Source organism: Girardinichthys multiradiatus, chromosome 13 (assembly GCF_021462225.1).
Source record: "Girardinichthys multiradiatus isolate DD_20200921_A chromosome 13, DD_fGirMul_XY1, whole genome shotgun sequence".
Lineage (NCBI taxonomy): Eukaryota > Metazoa > Chordata > Actinopteri > Cyprinodontiformes > Goodeidae > Girardinichthys > Girardinichthys multiradiatus.
This window is the reverse complement of record NC_061806.1, coordinates 19,556,829-19,574,666: the sequence shown is the minus strand read 5'-3', so window position 1 is coordinate 19,574,666 and position 17,838 is coordinate 19,556,829. Positions and strand designations below refer to the sequence as shown.

The 17,838-nt window shown below is 39.1% G+C and overlaps 2 long non-coding RNA genes across 2 annotated transcripts; both read right to left on the bottom strand.

The window, feature by feature from the left end:
• Positions 1-1,881: 1,881 nt before the first annotated feature.
• Positions 1,882-2,679, bottom strand: LOC124879935. Its single transcript, XR_007041175.1, has 3 exons — positions 2,569-2,679; positions 2,133-2,217; positions 1,882-1,995 (listed from the first exon to the last, which is right to left on the bottom strand). It is a non-coding gene; the product is annotated as an uncharacterized LOC124879935 (long non-coding RNA).
• Positions 2,680-4,642: 1,963 nt separating this feature from the next.
• LOC124878700 lies at positions 4,643-12,302 on the bottom strand. The gene is made up of 2 exons (XR_007040841.1): positions 12,174-12,302; positions 4,643-5,308 (listed from the first exon to the last, which is right to left on the bottom strand). It is a non-coding gene; the product is annotated as an uncharacterized LOC124878700 (long non-coding RNA).
• Between the last annotated feature and the right edge of the window lie 5,536 nt (positions 12,303-17,838).

Below are 17,838 nucleotides of genomic sequence, written 5' to 3'. Positions count from 1 at the left end.
ATATTGTGGAGATATACTTGGGATTTAATTTTCTAATCTAACTTTCCTTTAAGGTTTTCACTTAACTTAACCCCTGACCTGTACACTGTGTTCCTGTGATCTTGATGAAAAATGAATTCAAAAATGACTTGAACTTTGGAAATAGTTTTGTAAAACAAAAAAGAAACAAATAAAACAAAATCACCATCATATTTAAGTAAAATGAGACTGATTAATACGACAGCAGGTATTACACTGACATTTTCACAGCTGATTGTGTTTACAGGCAGACTCTCTCCTGCCAAGCTCCATTAGTACCTATTTATGTAATTCAATTAGCCACGCTCTGTTTCGCCCTGAGGAATAATGTCCTTGTCAAACCAGTTAAGCTGTTGGTGTTGTTAGCACAGCCGCAGCTCCTCCACTGATTCCTCCAGCTTATCTGTGCAACTGAACAGCAGTCAGAACAGCGTCGTGTGACCTCGTTGGAGGCTCATTTATTTAAAAGAATAACGGCTATTAAAAAACAGAAGATGTTATTTAAAACTCAACAATGCCTTTGGCACAATTATAATATTTCACACACGTTTTACAATGTGTTGGACGCGCAAGTATCACACAACTCTAATCTGTTCAAAGAGTGCGCTGTAATTTTTAAGCTTGGTGCCATTGAAAAATACCAATTATGGCAATTAAGGTTAAATACAGCTTTTAGCATAAATTGTGCCTTTTCTTGTTCTCTCACAGACCGCATGGAATTGTTGATTTAAATGATAGCTGATGGTGTAAGCTAATATGTATAATTGTGCAACAGTTAATAGAAAAATCACATATGACTTAATCATAACAGTGATAAAGAAATAATGGGTTGTTTGGAAATTCTCAGGGCACTGAAAATAACGAATTGATGTGGCTTTATGACTTAATCTTGCAGAAATAAATTTACCATGGATTCAGATTCGAGGCTCTTTAATAAAGTTTATCTAAAAACATTTTCAACAATGGATTCAGGTATAGTTGACCGTTCTACTAAAAACTCAATATCCTTCATGCTCTTCCTATTAAGCTGTAGATAGGTGTTTCTCAACCTATGGGGTGGGGATCTTCACAGGGTTCAGAAGATTATGATTGGGTTGTGAGAAGGAAGCATAATAAAACTTCATAACATCATTATTTATACGTTGACATTACCTGGAAATCTAATATAATTTGTGTTTGGATAGTTTAAAGTGTGACTCAAAAACTGAGCTGACTATTTTAAAGGACGGAGGAGCAGAGTAAATTTCTCTTCTGTTTTTGATGTGTGTAGAAAAACCGTGTGCTTCCATCCCTCCATTGTTTTCCAGTTGTCAGATACAAGGTGTAGGGATATCAGATATAGGAGGGGAAACCTAGACATCCCTTTCCCCTGTATGTATTTCCTAAGGAGAGGATCACAATGCTGACGGATCAATTAAAAGAGGAGCCTTACTTGTTGACTTATTTCTTTCTTCAGCAAGAGACACTGAAGCAGTGTCTGTGTTATTAATAATGGAGCCTCAATTTTTCCATCTCCTGCTCCATCCTAGCATCACTCATGAACAAAACACCAAGATACTGAAACTTTCTGACCTCAGTATCTTGTCAGAGACTGATCCCCAACCCAGAGGGAGCAATCCACATTTTTCAAGTTGAGAACCATGGACTCAGACTTGGAGGAGCTGACTCTGATCAACGGCAACGCATTCAGCTGCAAACTGCTCCAGTGCACTGAGCAATTTTAGCAATAGTAGCTACACAGAAGTTGCATGTAGTAATCTTTACAGGCAACCCCCATGGACCTCGGCCCACGAAGACAAAGACATGAGGGTGGATCCCAAATCGATTCATTAAATAAAACTTAATTTCAGTAGCTATTTTTTAATATTTATTTAGGTAGATACATAGAGAAATTAAAAACAAAATAAGATAGAACCAAGACTGAGTTTTTTTCCAGTTTCTTGCTTGTAATTAGGGGCAGCCAGTGAAGTCATCAACCTGCAGGTTCAAAAACAGTCACACAGTTAGGGAAGAGAGTAGCCAGGAGCCCCAGCTGATACACTCAGCATCAGTCAGCTGTTGGTGTTCATCAAACAGGCCCTGCGGGGACTCTGACATGTCTTTTTCTCACTAACCTCTCACTACACATCATCCACCTAACCTGTACTTGAGAGGAGGGCAAAAACACTGCAGCAAGCTCAGGCTGGTTTCTCCTGTCTTCTGCAGGGATTTAGGAAGTAGAGCAGATTTGAAAGAAAAATGGTTAACTGTGTAGCAAGAGAACATGGTTAGATTTTTTTTAAATGAGATGTTTTAATAATTTAAAGATTGTTTTTGTCCGTGGGGTATATTTTTCCTTAATTGCCCTGCAAAAGCATTCATTTTCTTTACGAGTATCTGAATAAGGTGGGAGAATAAATATTTTTCTGATTTTAAACTGAAAAAAATGTTAAAAACATATACCATATTACTTTGACTTCATAATTATTCTGTACTTTGTGTTTTTCAACTTTAAAATCCCAACAAAACACAGAAGTCGCAAACGTTTAAGTTGTATGAATATGCACTTACATTTTTTCTCATCTTCTGAACATTATTTTCTCTCAGTATCCCCTGATTTGACCTTCTCTCAAACAACCCCTTATCTTTGGTTTAGTGTCTGTCTCCTGTTACAGTTGCCAATAGTTACTGTAGCTACATACAAAAAGGGTGGCACATCGCAATTAGATAGCAATCGGTTGCTATGGTGCAGTTTCTGACTTAAACAGCCCTGGATTTTGTTTTTTGTGTCTCTCTCTTTTACCCCCCTTTATTTGCTTCTCTATGAATGATGAATTGTGCTTGTTGCCGCTTGCCTTACGGGAAGGCAGCAAGCTTTTCTGCAAAAAGTCCCATAGTTTGAAACATCACCATACATTGCCTGAGAGAAGAGAGAACCAGATCGGGGGTAGAGGCAGAGATTATAATCGTCTCATTAAAGTTGTGTGTACAGCTGTTTTTTAAATAACTCAGTGTACAGTGAGCAATAGGCTGTGAAGAGCGACAGCGCTGCTCCTATGTCTAACAGCAAACTCTTTGTGACTTGTTTTATGGAAATAGCCTGCTTGATTACACGCAGCCTAATAGTGAAAGCATTAAGAGGCAATTGGGCCAGGTCCATAAAAAGATTTGGCTGCTAGAATTGGATTCTAATGAGAGTGGAGGAGGAGATGATGATGTTGTGTACTTGAGAGGAGTAAACAACATCCCAAAGATGAGTTGACAATTAAGCAAAGAGTAGCAGTGTTGGAGCTGTCTTTGCAGTTCTGTGGGTTCAAGTTAGAGTCAATAAGATTTTCAGCTGGAAAATCAGTGATTTCAGAACTTTGGGATTGTAAATGGAGCTATGTGACACTGTGATTTATTTTTATTTGTTTTGCATGTGTAGAAAATGTTTTCATTTATATAAAAAAATGAATATAGTTAAAGTCACACAGAAACCAGGATAATTAAATGGGTTCTTTTAACTAACCAGAACTTAGCTCTTAAATTTCACACATTGTGTTTGATTCTGAATTAGATTGCAAAAAAATCACTCAAAAAGTCTGATATAAACAACGTAAAACATAAAATGTCCAAAATCATTGCAATTTTATGTAGAATATTTAGAAGAAAGACATTATGTATTATTTTTTTTTCTATACATGACTTGTGGTACAGAGGTATGGGATAATGCATGTAAGGCTCACACTTAACTTGTTAAGATCCTTCAAATGTTACTACACAATTTCCACATGTGAAACACGTGTTCACGTGTTCCTAGAAGAACATCCCTTTGGGATTCAACCACACGTGGAACGTTTGACGCCATGTTTTTGCCATCTGATCATGTGTCTCCACATATGACAAACATGTGAACGTAACACTGTTCTGATAATGTTCAAGTCAAATTTAATAAGATGCCTCTTTACAGTCCAATGTGAGGTTTGTAAGGACCGAGGCGGTGCAGAGGTACTGAGAGGTCACAGAGCAGAATTGGTGAGCAGGTGTGAAGTGAGGAGCAGCACAAGCAGTGCTACATTTAAACCAACAACTGGCTGATGTTTTCATTCATTTAAGCACGTTTAATCAAGTGGTTGGCTCGTGAGAGACGTTAGGCAGCTTAAAGAAGAGGCTATTTTAGCAGCCATACCATAAAACAAATACTGGTAAAACTAGGAATGCAGAAGACAGATTTCGTCATTGCCTTTAACAGCATTGAAGGTGACATATGAGGTTTTTTTAGTTACAATATTAGTAGTAGTTGGAGGAAAAGGGTAAGTAAAATCATTCAGACATTTAGACGCCCCGAGAGATTTGAGATCTCAGATAACTTTAACCCAACTCTCAGACTTAGCCTGTTTGGTTTATGCCTGGCTAAGAATAATTATTAGGAAAGACCAGGTGGTACAGATTTTAATTCTTTAAAAGAACTTTTAGACCCCAGAACAAACACGCAGAAGCCACAGGCATCCCTAAGTAAAGTCCATTAGGAGCTTTACTGAACTGAAGAACACCTCTATGGATAATTTAGCACGTTTTCAGAGTTGTATAGCTCTATGTGCAATTACACCTGCTGGAAAATTTACATGAAAAAGAAAAACAAATTTTCAGAGACCTCATAAACTGTATTTCACATGTTCTTTTATTCTGTATGTTTTGTTTTTAATGTACTACAAAAATAAATTTGACATTTGACAAGCTATAACAATGTGTTCCTCATATTAGCTTGAAAACTTCATTCAGAAAATACTGTAGATTTATATTAATCAATTGTTTACGTTTATTTAGATGTACATAATTTTGCAAACAATAATAGAGAGGTCATTAGTCATTTAAACAGAGAGCTCAATATGAATGTGCAGACGTCTGCAGGACGTAATCTATTAAAATGACTGCACAATATCCTAATTTAGTCCAAAACATTCAGCAAGTATGTATTTTACAAATGACAGTCCTTCCCAAAACTGGGGTTTATTATTTATGCTTAAAATCTAATCACCTCTTGCTTTTCATATTTTCTATCTATGTATAGTATTTGACCAAACTTTCTGTTTAACGGAAATTGATTTAAACCCCAGGAAACAGAAAGGAAACCTTGGATAGAGAGAAGAAAACATATGCGGCCAGTCAAAAGGAGAGGTGTGTGGGAAGGTCGGAACTGAGGTAGGCAGCCTTAGGGTTGTGATTACGGAGTGACAGCATCGGCGGCGCTCCTATGACTCCCTGGTAATTACAAGGCAAGGTGATCTTTGGAAACCTGGGCCGTCAGCATTTTCTGCACACGCCGCACCTACAAAAATAATAATAAAAAAAAGCTTGGTAAAGTTTAATAATCTCTCCGAACTCAAACAGACGCAGGACATTAACACCAGCTAAAAGCATTAACCACTGTCCATGAATAATAAACTTCTGGGGTTCTGGTGTGAAGGTTTTAGGTTCAAATGTAATGTTTTTATAAGTTATGTCAGAAACCTGAAGAGAAGTCAAAGTGTTACCATACTTTGACTCTTAGTCTTAACTGAACTCTGGCTCACAGTAATGACCCTGTAAGTATTTTCTGTAACTCGAGTCCCAAAATGGTGGCCAGTAACTGCCAGATAAGCATCCAGCCAGGTTTCGCAAATGGAGCATGCCGTTCTTACCAAATAATCATTAGAAACTGGCAACCCATACTGAGGCTTAATGGAGCTGAGGCACAGGGTAAGAGGAGGGGGAGAAGTGTGTGTGTGTTGTTGGGGGGGAGGGGGTGTATAGGAGAAAAAGGCAGAGCAGAGGGCAATTGGCACAAAACAGTACTTTAAAGGAGGTGAACATGGGAACTGAGACATGCAAAATTTGACTCACAGGAAGAAAAGATAAAACTGCAGATTTTCCTTTTTTCCTGTCTCTCTCTCTCACTCTCTCTCTATCTTCAGCTTTATGGGCTGTGGATCCGAGGCAGGCACTGTGGTCCAAACCAACACTTTCACAGCTACCAAATGATATAAACAGATTTCATGTGCTGTGGCTGGAGCCTCGCAGAATCGGAGTTCAGGAGGGTTTGATGTGTGTGTGGGAGCATGTGTGTGTGTATAGGTGTGTGTGTGTGTTGGTAAGATAAAGTGGCAGGCAGAGTGCAGTGCCAGCACTAACACCGGGGCCTCAGCCAGGATGAAAGGAGCTGTCATGATGGCTCGTGGAGGAAAAATCTATCCATTCACGCTTTTCCTCTCTGCATTTACCCTCTTTTCTCTATCTCTCCTTCCGCATCTGTTTTGGCTTTGCTTTTGGATCTTCATTAAATTAGCAACAGCTATTCCTCTCTAAAGAAAGTTAGCTGGATGCTACTGTTTATTATAAAACAGTAGCCTCCAAGTGTAAACTGCCATGCTAAAGAACTCTCTTCCAGGACTTCCCTATGTTTAGCTCCAACTATATTCCCATTAACTCTGACCAGCTTTCCTATCCTGGTGAGGGAACGCACCCCTTATAATGATTCTGCCACCGCCATGCTTTACAATTTGTATCTGAAAAGTTGTAGTTTGCTCTCATCTGTTTTTGGACTGTAGGAGGAAGCCGGAGTACACGGAGAGAATCCACGTGTGCACGGGGAGAACATGCAAACTCCATGCAGAAAGACCCCTAGCCGGGAGTTGGACCCATGACCTTCTTGCTGCAAGCTAATAGTGCTACCGACTGCGCCACTGTGCAGCAACACATTTTTGATAGTAAGAAAACCTTGAGCTTTTATTCTGTATTAGCATCCACACTGAAGTCTGTTGCTACTGCAACCTGGTAGTGTTTATGAATGGTGTGTTCACTGTTTGAAACAATGTTGGATTTTTACATTTCTGACTGGCTGATCACTGGTCAGGGCCAATCCAGCTGTACATGGTGTGATTCAGGTCCCCAGCAAATGTCTCTGTTCACGTTCAATACTCACTTTACTTTTTCCATTTCTCTCTTTCAACAAATTTAGAAATACAGCCGTTTCCATGTGCAACATTTCTTAAACATTTTCCCAGAACTAATAAGGTCAACTGAATGTGCCCAAGTGGAGTTAAACCCATAATGACTTGTGTATCCTGAAATATTTTGCTTTAGTGATCAGCATCAAAAGAAAAGTTGAGTGAAAGAGCTTCTTTCATTTACTCAGGCTCTGGCTACAAGCCTTGGAGAACTTGCTGTTAAGTGTGTGTGTGCATGTGTGCATGCATGCATTCCAGGTAGACTGTGACAGCTCAGTGATCAAAACCTATGATGGGAGTGTAGCAGGTAACAGACTGGTTTGAGGATGTGCAGTGAGGATCTCAGGTAACAGCCGTTGTCAATCTTCATCTCCTTCCTGAAAGTGTTGCGTACGTTTGTGCACCTGTATGAGTTTTGGTTTACACTGCGACTTTTGTGAGCAGGCACAGTGTTTGAATTTGCTCTTTAACATGTAATCTTTACAGCTTCCATCAACAAACAGTGACTCCCGGTCTCCAAACAGATCCACGTCTGTCTGTTGGACTGTCACAGGGGCAGCAGTTAAACAGATCTACGTGCCTTCATACTGTACACACTGTTTCTGTGCTGCACTGCATCATTTATATATGGTTTTGCTTCAAAATTCAGGATAATTACACTGAAATATTTAATGGGTGCAGTATCTGATTAAGATTCTTGGCAACATGTGACTGTACTCTTAAATTCCTGAGGTGAAACTAAGCAAAAATAGAGAAAAAGTAATCAAAGCCTAGATGTGTGGTTCTTAAATATGATCAGACATGATCCAGGGGTGGAAACATTTCCCAGCACCGTTGTCTTCGCTCAGAATCCACAGCACAAAAATCACAATGGTTTAGTTTTTGCCCTGGAATCTAAGGCCTGATTTTCCTATGCCTGGTTTTTGTTAAATTTATGAACAATAAGTATATCTGCCTTACTCTGTAAAATCAAAAGAGATGCTCATTTTAAATAGAACACAGGTGCTGATACAAAACAAGTATCTAGTTTACAGAATCATAATCTTAATAAACAGTTGCACATTCCTGTGGGATTAAATTAAAGTTGTAAATATTTCAACCCATTTTTCATCTGACTTCATTGCTATTTGTCCAATCTGCCTCAAAGTGAATATAATAGTTTTTTTTTTTTTGAATGTGCAAACCAGAGACAGTCTGAATGTGAGTCTTTTTCATGTTCTGTGGGTTAAAGTTAGAGGGCTGTATGGCAGCGCCACTCATGAAGGCCCTTGTGTGTTCATCTGGGTTTTTCCTCATCGGCCTTGGTTTGTTTCTGCTTGATATTTTAGAGAAGTTTATAAAAGCGCTGCAGGATCTTCTGTAGAATTTTGATGTGTCAGTAAATTCAATGCTTTTATCATCTTTTGGCTCAACATTGTTATTTCAGAATTTTTCTTAGAATTTCATTTTTAGTTTTTTTTTACCAATCAGAGGAAGAAATGTCAGTTTAAAAAATATATATATTTGTAGTTGTGTAGCTTGGGTAAGCCACAGCTGGAGTATCAAGAGACAACAATATTCTGCAGATATTGACCAACTGTGGTGGTTCTCAGAAGGACGCCACTTAGGGCAAGTACCTTTCCTGCAACCCCATCCCCAAAAATTAACAAACACACACCCACTCCCCAAATGAACACCATTAAAAAACATATTACCTAAGCTAAGAGACACATTAAGAATTAAAAAGGTATGGATCTGTTTGATACTAGTCTTGTGCTTTGCAAACATAATTTTATAGATGACCAAACTACACTTTTAGGTGAATACACTTTTAGGTGGAGTAGGGATAAACAGTGAACTAGCCCTGTTATTTAGTACCAGCTTGGTAGCTGTATACTTCTACTTCAGAATAATTTGCCAGCCATGATGCAAAAACCATTTTTTGTTACAGTGCTTACATGGCCAAATCCTGTGGAGTGGAGTACTGCTTCTAATGACTGGATATGGAATTAGGGAAATTTTAAACCTATTAATTCCACCCCTGGGCCAAGCCATGTCGTTCATAACAAAACCCTCCACTGTTGACAAATCAATGCTAGTTTTGTATAAAGATGCAACTAGGTGCCTCACCTATAAACCTCACTGTAAATGCTATTATGGAATATGTATGAATGCCAGATGCAGTACAGTTAGGTTAACAGGTTAAGTGCATAAATGTAACCAGTCATTAGCGTTAGAGCGTTAGACACAGCAGCCAATCTAAAAAGTAGAATGAAGATTGTACATCTGTGTGTGTGTGAATGTGCATGCATGTTCCTGCACACGCTGACTTACTGGGTGCTTCATGCATGGCCTTCTGGGAAGCCACACCCAGTAGCTGTGGTACAAAACCTGTTATTAAATGGTAAAATAATTTGAAAAAATGGGGGCTGTGGTACCCCTACTCTCTCTCCCTACTAGTTTTTTTCTCTGATTCAAACCAACACGCATGAGCTTATATACATGAACCACACAAACCCCACATCAAGTGTGGCTTCCTGCTGCATGCGTCCAGCCGTGCTCGATCCCCCCAAATGCTAATGAAATCTATTGATGTGGAGCGTGGGGGACATCAGAGCAACAACGGGAGGCAGAATGGAACAAGGGTAAAGAGAGGATCAAGTGAGCAAAGCTGCCTCTCAGAACAGGGGGAAAAAGCAGCCGAGTATAAAACAAACTAACCAAAAGTTTACACAGGCCTCAATTACAACCCAGAGGCAGACAAGAATAAACAAAATAATCAAAATACAGCACAATGAAATTTGGCCCCCTGCCCAGCCACCAGGCAAGAAGCACAAACACGGTTATTTCCACTAAGTCACAAACAATGTTAATAATCTAAGGCTGTTTGTGTGCAGTGCTGCTACACATTAGCACACAATAATACTCTGTTTGGAAGCTGGGAATAAGAGTTTTGGATCAGGAACCCTCATTGGGTTAAAAGTAAACCCCCAAAAATGTGTTAATATTTCTTTAAATAGCAAATAATCACTCTTCAAGGGCTTATATAGCTCATATTTCTCTACACATTTCCAGAGTTTATTTTTGACCATCTTAGTTTGCTGCTTATGCATTATAAAGCTCCCCACTCTTCAAAGATAGTGAAATGTGATGCAAGTGTTTAATAAACCGCTTTTCTAATCAACAGAATTGACAGGCCACACATAGGAAGTTGACAGAATTGCTTTCTCATGTTTGTTGGCTGTTGGGATCAAAGTCCAAAATGTTTTGTCACATCTCTGATTTTGAATAGCAAAACAGTACCTTGCAAAAAATGTTTGCCCTTGGAACCTTTTTCAAACTTCATTGTATTTATTATTTCACAATGTATTTATAGTAAAAAATCTAAATCATGTGGCATGCATTTGTATATATATTCAGTCAATGTAGAACAAAGCCCACACCTTTAATGCTTATTTGTCAGCCTCTCTACAGTATGTGTAAGTTTGTGACTGCTTGGTTAGATTTTTTTATTTTCTTCCCTTTTTTACACTCTTGCTAATAAGATACAAACTGATGTCTTGTCTTGACCTTGATGAAGGCCACATGCTGAAACTTGTTGGCCTGTTAATAATGTTGGTTTCTCAGGACTTCAAAGTGTTGCAACCCCACAGCATGACCTTATCAGTACTATGTTTCACTACAGGGATGGTGTGTTCATGGTGATGTGCAGTGTTAGTTTTTTACCACAATCAGAATTTTGTTTGATGTATTTCTCATCTAACCAGATCAGTGTCATCCACATTTTACAGTGTGCACTTCATGGCTTGTGGCAAATTGCAAACAAGGCATGTCATGGCTTTGTGTCAACATTGTCTTTCTTCTCACCTCATTTCCATAAGGGGCAGACTTGTGGAGTGTGTGACTAATAGTTAGGCTCTCCATGGGTCTGAGGTGTGGATCTTTGCACCTCCTCCATGGATGTCTCGGCTGCTTCTATGAGGACCCAGATCTCTCTTTGTCAAAGAACTTTAACATTGATTGCTTTATGTTTCTCACAGAAGCACAGATATTCAGGTTTCCTCTCAAGAGACTGGCTCTGTCAATCATAAAGCTTTTTTGTCATTTAATTTTTATTTCAGTCATTTTCCAAGCAGATAAAAATACTTATTATGACCACAAAACCAAAGTTACGAAAATGTGCAAGTTGAGGCAGTGTTGCAACCAAGATAGCTCCTTTTAAGTTTTCCTCAATATGACTCAACACAAACACATACATGAAAAACAGTTCCTATGCACTCTGCAGGTAGTCATTATTAATGCGTTGCTTGCCCTGAAAGTCCCCTGCATGCCAAACACTGTTTGGCATGCAGTGTGTCTTAGTGCCTGTGATGAATTTGTACAGGTGTGTAGGTCTAGACGGTCGACGCGGCTGCATTGTGACAGAGACCCAAAGGTATGTGGCCTCGCGTGTGACGTTCTTTGTCCCGCTCTCAAAGTCCCCAGTCAGTCGGCAATCACTTCAAAGAAGACAGGTCAACGCAGAGGTGAAGTCACACCGCCTACCTGTCCACACTAACCCTTTCTTCTCCTCTCTGTTCCCATTCCTTTAATTGTTCCGACCACTCGTTTTTTATTCTCTCTCTCATCTCAACTTCTCTTGAACAAAAATGCTGACTTGACTGACTGCAACTCATTTTCAGTTATGTAGGAAGATGTTTTTGCCAACTGATAAATAGGCCAGTTTATGTAAGTTTAAGTGATCCACGTTACTGAATGCACACATCAATCAGCCAGACATTTGCAGTAAATACTACTGAGCATCTCATAACGATTTAACATTCTTCAAATAAACTTCAAGTCCTGGCATTTTTACTTCGTGTTTTACTACGTGTAGCAACTGCCTGAACTTTATGAACCCCCACATGACAGCAATACCTCCAAGCAATAGTGTCATGGATCACAGTTGAAAGAATGCTGGTAATGCTGGAAAGTTTAGGTCTCAAATAAACACTAAAATAACTATGCAAAGGGAGGACAAAGTCAGAAATGGTGTGACCAGGCAACACACCGTTTGGTTGAAAAAGCTAAAACAAGGGCAGACAAGCAAGTCAGGTGGCAATGACAAGACTTGTACAGAAACATGGAGGGAAATCCAAAATGGGGGAAAACCCAATAAAATATCAACAGAGAACAATCTAAACAGTGTGTAACAACATTTTCTGATAAAAAAAAAAAAACACAACTCACCTCCATATCACAGTGTAGCAAGTAGAACCCCTCCTCGCGATGTCTCCATTCCTTTAACCAACGCCTTTTCTTTTTGCAATGTTTGTACTCTGTTAAAATTAGTCCACAAACTATCGCCATTGCTTCTTCCTTTTCAACCATGTTTATTTACTTAGAACTTTGATCTCAAGAGATTTTGCGAGATTTCCAGTCTGAGATCTGAATGTTCGTGAGTGAAATCTGTTTGTATTCGGTGTGTTGTGCTTGCTTTGTGGCTGTACACAACACCCTTTAGAAACCAAACCTGTTATATTCTCATCATGTGTGGGGTCTCTCAAGTTTAGAAAATCAACCGATAATTTGAAAATCTTGCCGAGTAAACCAGACATACCAAAAGTCTCCAAACTCACAGAAATAGCACCCAGGTAACAGTGAATGACTAAAATAGATAGGTTTGCTTAGTGAGTAATCACATGAGACTGGCTATTTACATCAACTTGTAAACAAACAAAAAGTGAACAAGTAAAATGCACAATATCCATCCAAACACACTTAACAGCACACAATGTAAAGACAGAATCAACAACAACATCCTTTGCAGCTAATTGCCTCTGTGCATATACTACACAATAATGCAATTCAATTCAATTCAGTTTATTTATATAGCGCCAATTCACAACACATGTCATCTCAAGGCACTTCACAACAGTCAGGTACATACATTCCAATTAATCCTAACAATTGAACAGTGCAGTCAGAGTTAGTTATTTATTCAAATTGGATAAAACGTTTTTCTATCTAAAGAAACCCAGCAGATTGCATCCATTCAGAGATTTGTAGCATTCACTCCTCCTGGATGAGCATGTAGAGACAGTGGACAGTCACTGGTGTTGACTTTGCAGCAATCCCTCATATTGAGCATACATGTAGCGACAGTGGAGAGGAAAAACTCCCTTTTAACAGGAAGAAACCTCCAGCAGAACCAGGCTCAGTGTGAGCGGCCATCTGCCACGACCGACTGGGGGTTTGAGAGAACAAAGCAGAGACACAAAAAGAACACAGAAGCGCTGATCCAGGAGTACTTTCTATGGGAAGGAAAAGTAAATGTTAGTGGATGTAGCTCCTTTAGTCGTTTCACCTAGAAAGAAAGAACAGATAAACTCTGAGCCAGTTTTTAAGGATAGAGTATGAAAGAGAGCACATAGAGTTACTTACAGTTAAGCTCAGTCAATTGCTATATCTAGCAGAGAGAAAGGGTTAAACACTGAAAGACAGGGCCATGTGGATCATGGGTAGAGGGTGAGCATTAAGTTGTTGCCAGCAGAAGCTTGGATGATGCCCCTCTCCAGAAAGGTGTCACAGGTAGACACAGAGTCAGGCCAGGTGTAGCTTCTAGGAAGAGAAAAGAGAGAACAAAGTTAAAAACTGAAATAACAGCAAATAATGCAAAATTGGAGAGTAGTGTGAGAATGTAGCGAAGAGAGTGAAAGTGGTCATTATGTCCTCCAGCAGCCTAAGCCTATAACAGCATAACTACAGAGATAGTTTCAGCTTATTTATTCATATGTGCTTATTTACAACAATGTCGTCTCATGGCACCCCACAAAGGGTCCGGCACGGCGCGGGGCTGCCGGGGAGGCCTGACCAAACCACCGAGTGCCAGAGCCTGGCCACCCCACGTGTAGGGGCACTAAGTAAAATAATAAACTGATAAAGTTTGTCCAACAAGAGCCCACTGATGGCCATTGTTATACTAAAAACCACAAGGATCGGGATACCTCTCTCTGTCTGACTGATTATAACCATTGGAAAAGAGAAGGGGTGTTACAGGTAGCAGAAATGGAGGGTGTGTTTGCACCTCAACCATAACTGAGCCGGTTTAGGCTAAACCTGACTCCCCCTTACTCTATCCAACAGGAAGGGAGGAAGGCGGAGGTAAAAATGCAGCAGGGTTATCTTATTTCTAAAGATATAATAAATATATAATTGAATAAAACATGTCTCAATGAAATGGTTCAGCACTGAAGATCATAAAATGAACATTTGTAAAATCTGTTGCTTCAACATTTCTTTAAGAAAGTAATTAATGTTGGTACAACTGTTTTGTTCTATTTTTTGAAAGGCCTTGGTAGCAGTACCTTCTACCTGAGGGTATCATAAAAGCATTAAGGAGTGGATGTTTCTGATCAGCAAGAATACCTTTTGCTTTGTTAAGGGATCTCTCTTTATTGATTTGTTCTAAGTTATCTAAAGTGTTTCACTCTTTTCCTCGGTGTTCATTTGTGCTTCTGTTGTGCCACTAAATCGGTACGTAACACAAAAAGCTAAAACACCCTCCACAGAAAGGCTGTAAAACATCTTACATTGTGTTTTACAGTCAGTCAGTCAGTCAGTCAGTCAGTCATTTTCTACCGCTTCTTGAATAGTGGGTCGCGGGGAAGCTGGTGCCTATCTCCAGCAGTCTATGGGTGGGAGGCGGGGTACACCCTGGACAGGAGTATTTTACAGTTAACATCAAATAAAAACACCAGTCTGTCAGGGTCAATATACACGGCTAGGCTGCTATAGCCAAACCTTTGGTCACTCATGCCAATGCCAAACGTTGGTTTCAATGGTGCAAGGAGCGCAAATCTTGGGCTGTGGACAATGTGAAACATGTATTGTTCTCTGATGAGTCCACCTTTACTGTTTTCCCCACATCCGGGAGAGTTACGGTGTGGAGAAGCCCCAAAGAAGCGTACCACCAAGACTGTTGCATGCCCAGAGTGAAGCATGGAGGTGGATCAGTGATGGTTTGGGCTGCCATATCATGGCATTCCCTTGGCCCAATACTTGTGCTAGATGGGCGCGTCACTGCCAAGGACTGCCGAACCATTCTTGAGGACCATGTGCATCCAATGGTTCAAACATTGTATCCTGAACGCGGTGCCGTGTATCAGGATGACAATGCACCAATACACACAGCAAGACTGGTGAAAGATTGGTTTGATGAACATGAAAGTGAAGTTGAACATCTCCCATGGCCTGCACAGTCACCAGATCTAAATATTATTGAGCCACTTTGGGGAGTTTTGGAGGAGCGAGTCAGGAAACGTTTTTCTCCACCAGTATTACGTAATGACCTGGCCACTATCCTGCAAGAAGAATGGCTTAAAATCCCTCTGACCACTGTGCAGGACTTGTATATGTCATTCCCAAGACAAATTGACGCTGTATTGGCCACAAAAGGAGGCCCTACACCATACTAATAAATTATTGTGGTCTAAAACCAGGTGTTTCAGTTTCATTGTCCAACACCTGTATATCAAGGAGGAAAACTTACATTAGTGAAGATGTTTTCAAAAAGGGAAGTGCCCCCCTTCACATGCTAAACTCTCTGATGAAGACAGATGAATAAAAAGACTAAATGTTACAGATTAAAATCATCACAATGAAAAGCCACTTTCTCCAGACTGAATGATCCTACACAACCAGAACTTGCACAAGAACATCTGAGTCAACATGAGATGCCTAACCAGCATCTAAAATACAATCTAGGCCTTTCCCACCAAAGTGGTTCCAATTCTGGAGATGAACTGGTACTTTCTTTTGTTCTTAATTGTTCCTAAAGAAAAATCAACTGTAAAGAACAGACTTTTTTTTTTTCCACAGCCAGAGGGCAACATTGAAGACACATCATGAGGAGATATCAACACATGCTCAGCAACAATTTTCTTCCATTTTTGAGATAAGATTCTATTAAGAGATTATTGTCATGTCCAGCCCGTGTTAGTGTTTTTGAGTTTGTTTTCCCTTTTGCTCTGCCAGGTGTTTTTTCTGTTTATTCTACTTTAGTTATTCTGTTCTGTGTAGTTGGTTACTCCCTAGATTCTTATGTTTCATGTGTAGATTCTATTTTCCTATTGATCTGTTTTTCCTTTGGTTTTGTTTTTAGTCTAGTTTCTTGTTTTCTGTTCAGTTCCTCATGACCCAGCTTTCCCTCTGCTCATTAGTTTTAATTAGACACATTCTCCTTAGTTTCCCTGCAGCCTGTTCCACACCTGTTCCACGTTTCTTCCGATTAACATGTCTCGCTGCTCATTGGTTCATATTCCACTTCCCTCAGTACTTAAGCTTTCTGGTTTTCATTTGTCGCCATTGGTTCCTCCCATTTTGCACTCTGTTTTCATCCCAGTACTATCCTGAGTTGTTGTCAAGTTCCTGTTACCGGTTTTGTGACCTGGCTTTCTGTCTGTCTACAATGCTCTGGCTGGCTATTGTAAGTTCCTGTTACAATTATTATTAAAAAAAAAAATACTTTTGACTCGCCATGCGACTCTCGAGTGTCAGTCTGCGCTTTGGTCCAACCAAACCACAACAAATCATGACAATTATGGCCTCTTTATTTAGCCTCTTTTTCTTTCTCTGAGAAATTTAAATGGTTTCATGATAAATGATAAATTTAATTTGCTTTGTAAAGGTACAACTAAATGACAGATTAAATGACCAAGTTATTGGTGTTTGATGTATGCTCACGCCTCACAGTCAAAGTTGTCACATGGAGTGAAGCGCCTTTACTGCCTTTTGAACCAACCGAACAGAAAATCTGGAGAAAAATTGTACTTTCAAACAAGGTATATTTCTGTGGATGTCAGAATAATGGAAATAATCACGAGGACAAAATATGGCGACAACAATAACTGGGAAACACAGCATAGACCAGCTAAATTGGTGCTTCTAGATCAAAATGTGTACCTTAAATCAAGGTACACTTGCCAGTGATTCATAAAAGATACAACCTCAAGAAATGTAAGTGCAGAAAGGAAGTTTTACTTGAAGGAAACAATTTTAAATCACTGTTTCGGGGGTTTCCAACATGTAGGAGTCACAAAGCTATGTTTTGTTAAATGTTTGTTATGATGCCTCCTGTCAGTTTTATCTTTATATTAAGTTATTTTGTTAACTATTATTAATTAGCACATAATTGCTGTAAAGTTCAGTGCTTATATTTCTTTTGAATTAAAAGAAATGGTGTTTTTCTCTTCAGTAGAAGATAGTTCTGGTATTAAATTTTCAATATTCTTGTCCATATCAGTGGTTGAAGGGATCAAATACTAAAATGCCTGAACTGCAACAGCATCAAAACCAATATCTGATGTTCTGTTTATTTTGAGGATAAACAAGTAGGAATAGTAACCGCCGAATACTAAAAACAGTAAAGAAATCTTACATTGATTGAAGGAAAACTATTTGTCCCCTGAAGCAGCCATTTATGCCCCAAAAATATGGAATAAGCTCCTTGTACTCTGCAGGAATTCTCCCACCCTGAGCTCCTTTAAAACAAGGTTAAAACAGTTTTTTAACAGTTTTTTATGTGTCTTATTTTAAAGTTTGTTTCTATTAACTCCTATCTATAAGCACTTTGAGTTGCCCATGGCCAAAATGTGGTATATAAATAATGTTGCCTTGCCTTACAAATTTCTTCTGTTTCTGCTTTTAACACATTCTAATATCAAACAACAATAACCAGAGTAAACAAAAAACTATAAATGATCATTTTAATCATTAAGGTAAAAAACCTATCCAAACCAACATGACTTAATGTGAGAAAGTAATTGTTTCTCCTTTTTTAAATCATAAATTAAGTTTGGTTTCACACACTTTAACTAAATTTAAGTGGCCTGACTTCTGAATGATCTGTTAAAAA